Genomic DNA, 7,702 nt, shown 5'->3' with positions numbered 1-7,702 from the left:
AATAGTATTTTCTTTTTAAAAATCTAAGCATATCACTTAACCAGTGTTGATAATATGGTCACTTTGTTTTCTTCCAATTTGATGATAGAAATATTTAATAAGGATATATTGCTCTTTGAGTAGGCTATGCAAGAGTCATTAACTGTGACTAATATGCTACCCTCAAGATGTGCTGGGGCATCCTCATTAATCACATCAAATTGGTGCTAACGACAATGTGAACATAGATGGTGTGTGTGTGTGTGTGTGTGTGTGTGTGTGTGTGTGTGTAGTCATTTATGAAACACCTTTGGAGTAAAAGAACAGAGACAATGACTTAATTAAACTCTGCCCATTGTTGACGTTTCATTCTCTCTTTTCCCCCAAATATCAAACACCAGAGCAGTATCCTGACAGCTGTTCTCCCTAGCCTGCATTTGTAAATGCTAAGCAGCATGGGGCTGTTCAAGCAAACAGAGGGTGAACTCCACCTGGTTCTCTCTCCCACTACAGTGAGAGAGAAGCAGTTAGGTTTTGCAGTTCTCCCATGCTGTGACAAGTCATAAAAAAAAAAATGGCTAAAGTGACTACAGATGTTATGTGAAATAGCCAGTATGTTTTCCACCTGTCTGTATTTGCCTAAGGGGTCAGGGACAATCAAATTAAAGCAATATGCAAGATGTGACAGATGTTTGTCCTATTGAGATAAATCTGAGCAAGTTGCAAAAAGGTAGAATGCATGTAATACATAAAACAATACACAGAAACCATTTTAATGGCTGTCCTGAGAATAATACCATTTCTAAATAAAGACCCATTATTTTATGCCCTTCCTTTCTAATTAGACCCATAATTGGACACTTTATAGTTCCTAGTGGAAGCATAATTAGTCATTCTTTTTATAGCAGTGTAATTTGTTGGGAGTTAGGATGTTGAAGCAGAAGAAGGGTCGTTTTGAAGACATTTTATCTCTTTCTGAGGCAACAGGTAATGACAGAGTGTGCTATTTACTTTGTTGGAAGAACTTTGGTGACTGTTTCACCATCAAATTAATGTCCTTGGATCTATCTCATGTTCCTCTCTCAATAGAGGGTAGTGTCGTCTACTACTTGAGGCAACTTCCAGGTGATGAAATGGCCTTTCAATAACTTATTGACTGGAATGTCACAAGCATGTCAAGATCAGGGGAAGGGGAGTTGGATTTGACATTATGATTATATAAGTCCCGAACAAAGCACTCACGTGGACATTCTCCCTCTGTGTCACACCTGTTTTATTTCTCTTGTCAAACACACAATATATGGTCTTTGGCAAAGTGTTTTTTCTGATCTTTATCTTTCTGTTCCTATCTTAAAATACTTAATGCTTGAAAATCTCAGCCACTGCCCCTAAAAATTATTAGACTTAAAAAAAAATGTGAAGTGGCCAACAAAACCATAAAATCAATCAACCAAAGGGTATTAACTCTTTTGAAGGCTGTAAAATTTCACAGGACATGATGAAATACCATTCGTTGTATTCCGTGCAAAGGATGATCTGCTCCAATTCACATCATTTGTAAATAGTGTCAGGGATGTAACAGAGGTTTTTTGGTTTTTGTTTTTTTTTTTTAACTTGAGGGTAAGAACCTATTATGATTTCTGGGCTGTATTGTTCCTTAATTTCATTGCCATAGTGTGACACATGGGTATGAATATAAGCAATCCGTTGCTGGTCTAAGCTACTGCCAACCACACGTTGATTTAGATGGCAGCCTATGTGTTTATTGTAAGGCCAATGGAAATTACATGAACCATTTTTCGTTCTCTACCGAGGTTTCCAAACTCTCAATCACAAGGCAAGTCAGGCACACAAGCTTAATGGGGATTTGGACGCCTGCTGCTTGTTGCAGCTTTGCTCCTTGCACTTTTAAGAATATGTGTATAAACTCTGGGCTTCTGCTTGAATCATCTAGTACTGGGTCACTTTTAAGAAGCATCAGTATTTAAGAAACCTATCCCTTAGGATTCTTCAGTATATCAATACTTTAAATTTTATCCTGATTGACCTGCAATTTCTAACCATATTTCCTAATTTTTTACTAGCTGTTAGGCCCTGCCCTGTGATGCTTGAGAATATTTCAATGTCTGCCCTTTGCAGGAACCGAAAAGGTGGAGCTACCTTACTAATGACAATTTAGTACAAAAAAAAAAAATCCATTCAGTGCTTGAAAGTAAAATGTGTATAAGTCATTAGTGATCTCCTTCAATGTGCATGAAAGATTCTAAACATGTTCACAGCATGAACATGAGGGACATTCTGGAAAAGTGGCATAACCCTCCACAAAAAACAAACTGGAGAGGAAAGATCAAGATGCTTCTGTTTAAAGAGATGCTAGGAGCACTAACTGATGCTTGTGGCACCAAACAAGTCTGTCAGTCACAAGGCATACCAAACGATATGCCTGCCAACACAAATGAAATGGATGGTCTCATTTAACGAGCACTAATCAGCTTACTGAGGTGGAAATTTCAGTTAGATTGTGCTGATGTGTATACATTGACAATAGGTTAATTTCTAGGGCAGTTCAAGCATTAGGAAATTCCTTGTCTAATAATGTGACTGATTTGTGTGTTGTGTGTGTTCTTCACGTTTGAAAGAACACTGCAGCTTGAGAAGATGTGGAAAAGTATATGCCTACCCCACCATCACCCCTCTCCAGTGAGAAAAAAAAAACACAAAAAACAAAACCCACTGGGATTTCTGGAGTTATTTCATTCATATTAAATTGTTTCATTCACCATTGAAATAAAAAATGCATATTTTGTAATTATACTAAAATATATTAAAATGTATTTGTTCTTACAATGTAGATGCTAATTTACTTTTGTCATTTTATGTTTACATAAATGTAGCTTGTTTATATTATATGGAAAATTCCTTAAGATTCAGTTCATACATATTATATACTTAGGCTTTGTATGTTGTATGTAAAGTTGCAGCCCACTAGAAGGCAGCCTGTGTAATATAATATGTAGATGGTTCATATGTCCTGAGATTATAAATTTTTTTTTTCACAAAAACATAGGTATCAGCCAGACAGTGGTGGTGCATGCCTTTAATCCTCACTGGGGAGGCAGAAGCAGGCAGATCTCTATGAGTCTGAGGTAGGCCTGGTGTACGAGAGCTAGTTCCAGGACAGCTAGAGTCATTTACTAGGGAAAATTTGTCTCAAGAACAAACAAACAAAACAAACAAACAAAAAGCAATTAACTATCATTGTCGAACTCAATACCTGTTTAACAACAAATAAATCCTAAAGGATGAGAGAATTTAAAATTAATAAAATAAGGAAATATCTATATTATTCTATGATAAGTAAAATAAAGTTTAAACATAAATTAGCTATGTTTACTAACACCATGCTTGTCTACTCACCAGATTTTACTGTCACAATGGAAATATTAAAGAAAATCAGCCGTGTGGTCAATCTACAGTTTAATTACTAGAAGTAATTAAGAATTTAAATTTCATGGAATTATATATGTATATATATGACTATAATATATTCTGAAAATTACACTGTGTTTAAAATTAATTACTGCCCCTAATAAAATAATAAGTACTGTTAAGCTGTATATTATTCACAATTTTGTCATTATTTTGCTTTCAAATTCTTATTTTATTTAAAAATGAAAATAAGTCCTCCAGAGTTATTTTTCTTATATTTAGAAACAAAATCTTTTGAGATATTGGCCATAAAGTAAATGGGCACAGAGAAATAGCTTTATTACAGACTCAGAATATTCCCCAAATTTTCTAAGCATGCAGTGTTGTGACCCAGGTGCTCACCAGTTGTGGTGATAAAAATCTTGCTGTTTATTACTGCTCGACAGTTGGAAGATATTTCAGTGCACATAGAAACAGCAATTAAAAATATGTAATACTGTTAACCTAACAGACAAAGCTGGCAGGGAAAAAAAATCATGTGCAGCCACAGAAAATAAAACTGTAATTGATGCTTCATAATTTAGTTATCAGTGATCATTTCAGCCTTTAGAATTCAAAGTATGAATCTATACAACAAAGTCAAAGGTTTAAAAAAAAACTCTGTAAGATTTTGTCAATAACTCCAGTCGTAGGAGATAGCTACACCCCGATTTGCTTTGTTAGTATTTAAGACTTAAGAGATTTCAAAAGTTTAACTTCCTTTTTCTTTATTCTTTGTCTTTTACATCATGTATCTTGTTCCCATTCAGTTCCCTGTCCCTTTGCATCCACCCTTCGGTCCCTCCACCCCTGTGCCTCCCCCCATAAAACAAATATTTAAGAGAAAAAAAGGAATAAAAAGGGGTGGGATTAAAAAAAATCTCATCCTGGAAGCTGCAGTCTGATACAGTGAGTCACACCATAAACCACTTTGTCCATTTATCTTTACTGGAAAGTGTTTATTACAAAGAGTCATTGGTCATATTTATGGCCTCTGACTTTCACTACACTATCAATTTTGGGAATTCTTTAAGACTCTGCATGGATATCCTGTTGTTTCCCTGTGTTTTGGAGATCCTGCTGCTTTGGGTATGTCGGTCAGATCCCTTAGCATGCTTCAGTAGATCACAGATACGGTGGATGTTGGGGTAGGCCAACTCATAACCCTGGATCTGGGCCTGGGCAAATGTTGCATTGGTCTGCCACTCAGTCCTCACCACCAGGTTGAGCTCTCCAGCATTTTCCTTGCTATTTGATCTCTTACAGATATGGATGAGTGGTGGGGCCGGTTCTACTGCTTCCATGTCGTCAAGGTCAGCTCTCCTAGACCTACATTAAGTTCAGTTTTATTGTATTGCCCGTTCAAGGCACGGGAGCCACTCCATGAATACTGTAGTTGGTGAGGGATAGGAGCAGCCTTCCTGCTCTTATCCCTCAGGACCAGCTCCTTCATCTATCTCAGGTGTTGATGAGTGTGAGGTAGGAAGAAGAGCAACTCTTTACTGCCCATGCAACCACATATCAGATGAGTATTGGGGAGATCTCTGCTTTACTCGTAGTATCAAGGTTGGGTCACCCTCACCTCTGACCACTGGGCAGATCTTCTGTGCTGCCTAGTTGAGGGATAGGGCCTGTTTCCTAAATGCTGCAACTGGTAAGGGTGAGGGATAGCTCTCTTGTCTTTCGCATGAAGTAAGTGGTGAGGGGCAAAGGGAGGTCATATCTCACCCTCCTGCATTACCACATGACAGAGAAGCAGTGGGGACAGCTCTCTAACATTTCAATTTGGGTTTGGTTCACCCATAGCTTTACCAACGAGGTTGGCTGTACAGTGTTACCAAGATGAGGTACAGGGCCTGCTCTCCCAAGTGTAGCAGTTGGTGGGGGAAGGGACACCTCTCTTGCTGTTATTGTGACCTCAGACTCAGATCTTACACCTGGCTCAGGCATTGATAGGTAGTGGGGATGCGTGTAAGGAGGACAAATCTCCCCTGCCCATGTTGCCACAGGAGAGGTGGGTGATGGGGACAGCTCTCCCTTCTTCATTAATTTGAGACTGGCTCACCCAAACCTGGGGCAACAGAGTTGGCTCCTTTGTGCTTCCCAGGCAATGAGCAGGACCTACTTTCCCAAATGTTGAAGCTGCTGGAGGACAGGAACAGCTTTCCTGCTCATATTGCCACAGGGCTAAGCTCTCCCACTTGCCTCAAGCACTGTTGGGTAGGAGGTGGGGGGAACTCTTCTGCTTATGTTGCCACTAGGCAGATGGCTAATGGTGACATGTCTTCCATGCTCACAATTTCAGGACTGACTCACCCCTACCTATGCTAGCATGGTTGGCTCCACTGTGCTGCCCTGGTAAGGTACACGGCCTGCTCTCCTGAATGTTGAAGCTGGTAGGCATAAGGAATAATTTTCCCCCTCCTACGACTGTTCATATACCAGCTCTTCCACCTGTATCAGGTTCTGATAGGCAGGGGAGGAAACTTGACCTTTTCTAAGCTATATATGTTTAGAATTATAGAAATATATTTGAAAAATTTATTTCTCATTTAACAATACTTAAGAATAAAAATAAATTTTGTCTTTTCCAGTTATGTGGAAAATAAAAAATATCATTATAGTTCAGAATAAAATATTTATGATAAAGTTTTATGGTACAACCTTTAGTTTTGGTGGCCCAGAGGAAGAAGAAGTTATTGTAACAATATCTTTCCAAACTGGGAATTATGAATAGGCTAAATACATAATGGATGTTTTTAAATGACTTTATTACTGTAGTCTGACACTGGAGAGTTTCTATTTTGTTGAGTCATTTGTTTTGGGAGTACAAAGGGTCTTTGGAATAAAATTTAGGTCAGATTCCAAAAATCAAATTCAAGGTTAAACTATTCATGTTACAGCCCTAGGGTGATGAGATAAATCTTTATATATATCATATGCCAGACCAGATTCTAACTGCAAAGCCAATGAAACTATGAATTCTATAGGAAACATTTTTTGATGTTCTTTTTACTGTGAAGTCTATGTTGATAATTATTTTTTTCTTTAATGTTTTCTTCTTATGTCTTGAAAAAAGAATTAAGGATGAGAAGTAAAGTATCCTTGCTGTGGCATGAGGTGATAGCATTGTCTGTTGAGAACTGATGAAGATTTCCATATCTGTTGACATAATTGAAAGTCTGTGCCTTTCTTAGAATGGAGATCTTTAAACTTTTGGCAAGATGAATTGGGGACAAATTGTTACATTTTAAGCCTTTATTTGTATGGTTGCTATTATTTAGTGCTGAAGGCAAACCAAAATTATCAGAGTCAAAAATCACTTCGTTATCTCTCATTGAGTAATATTTACTACTAGGTTTTAAATTCCACAAAACAAAGAAACACATACCCATCCTCAGGAAAAGATTTAAAAGCTTGCACTGTATTTCGGATACAACACTAGGTAATGTCACTACAAGGTAAAAGATCGAGAAGAGAAGAATTGAACTTTACACAGGAAAGAAAGTTGTGAATTTTTTACTGGCTAATATGGTTTGATCACATAAGATGTGAAGCATGGTCAGGTTGTCCAACATCCATGACAGCTTCAGGATTGTTGGCTGAGATAAATCAACCACATTTCATATCCCATAAAAGACCTGATTAACAACTGCCCCCAATCAGAAGAAAGTAGTCTAAAAACTATGCCCAAATTCCCAAATTTTGTTTACAAATGTTTGTTTTTATTTAAAGGGGGTTGATTATAAATGATTAATGGTCACAGTAAGATCTTTCTAAAGGAAAAAGGGGGGATACGCTATAGAAATTAGTATGTTATATTGGTATGGACTTTGCTTTATTGATACAAATTTAAGAGCAATTTTGCCATATGTTTATTTCAACTCTTGTTTAGGGTTGTAGCAATATGGAGCGGTGGGCTGTGTCCCGCCACCCAGCTAGATTTACCCGAAATAATTACACGGAAACTGTATTCTTTTAAACACTGCTTGGCCCATTAGTTTCAGTTTCTTATTGGCTAGCTCTTACATATTAATCTAACCCATTTCTATTAATCTTTGTAGCCCACGAGCTGGCTTACCAGGAAAGATCTTAACCTGCGTCTGTCTGGAGTGGGAGAACCATGGCGACTCACTGACTAAGCCTCTTTCTCCCAGCATTCTGTTCTGTTTTCTCCGCCTGCCTAAGGGTTGGCCTATCAAATGGGTCTAGGCAGTTTCTTTATTAATAAGAAATCACTTCCACATCATAGGGT

This window comes from Microtus ochrogaster, chromosome 2, assembly GCF_000317375.1.
Source record: "Microtus ochrogaster isolate Prairie Vole_2 chromosome 2, MicOch1.0, whole genome shotgun sequence".
In the NCBI taxonomy this organism is placed as follows: Eukaryota; Metazoa; Chordata; class Mammalia; order Rodentia; family Cricetidae; genus Microtus; species Microtus ochrogaster.
The sequence above is the reverse complement of the archived record's forward strand: the minus strand, read 5'-3'. Positions refer to the sequence as shown.